Consider the following 1,199-nt stretch of genomic DNA (forward strand, 5'->3'; position numbering starts at 1 on the left):
TAGACCAGACCATTACTATAGACAGGGATATTAACAACAAGCATATCTTTATTTATTATTTTCCCCAACATCTCAACCTTCATTAGCTGTAAATCTAAATCAATAGTTTATTATGGCAGGTCTTGTGAATTTGTTGTATTCAGGTGGCTGAGGGCCACCATAAACAAATGAGTTTTACTTCCTGTCCAGTGCAGGCTGTTCTGAAATCTACCACATATGATAGGGTTAGCTAGTATTTGTATGAAATTTCTGTTGTTTTCAGAACAGCTTTACATTTTAGCTGAAATATCTGCTTGGACACAAACTAAGTGTCCAATAACAACAAAGTATCACATTATTTTAAATCCAAATTTCTCCTGACATACTGAGCAAATTGATAAGTGTAATCAGAAAGTGGGATATAAAGAAGTTAATCAGGTGATGGAAAGTTAATCTAACCAGTTCTACTTAATTTTACAATTCAGATTTACAGGGGGAAGGTGAACTCCATCTAATCAATAACAACAGTCCAGATTAGCTAATTCTAATTAAACTTGGTGCTATAAATAACAGCATTCGGAGTTTCCAGATACAGGACTGTGAAAGGAAAAACTACTCCTTAGCAGCTAATTTCACCTTTCTGAACAATTCAGATGGCTGACTTTTGGAAATGGCATTAGTATCGCCTTCCTCGGTTTTCTCACATTTAAAATTCAGTTACATCAGGACGGTGATAATCAGGACTGCCTAGTAACATGTCTCTCTTAACAGTGATCACTTCATTATCTTCCACTCCTAATCCATTATTTAGTCCAACAACTGAATGACATATTTATAGATGATATGTAAACAATATTCTCTCTCTCTGGTAACATTGAACCATTCCTTCCATTATGTTACATAATACTCTGGTTTCTAGCACTAAACTTTTGCCTGGGAAATTATCCAGCAGTCAGATTTCATAGATTTCATAAACATTAGGGCTGAAAGGGACCTCAGAAGATCATCGAGTCCCAAAGGGCAGGAGGTCAGCTGGGGTCATAGGATCCCAATAAGATAAGCATCCAATTTGCTCTTGAAGGTGTTCAATGTAGGTGCTTGAACCACCTCCTATGGCAGGCTGTTCCAGACCTTGGGGGCTTGGACAGTAAAGAAATTCTTCCTTACGTCCAGCTTGAAACGGTCTCACAGTAGTTTATGACCGTTCAATCTCGTCATCT

This window comes from Gavialis gangeticus, unplaced genomic scaffold, assembly GCF_001723915.1.
Source record: "Gavialis gangeticus isolate Ggan-Ray unplaced genomic scaffold, GavGan_comp1, whole genome shotgun sequence".
Lineage (NCBI taxonomy): Eukaryota > Metazoa > Chordata > Crocodylia > Gavialidae > Gavialis > Gavialis gangeticus.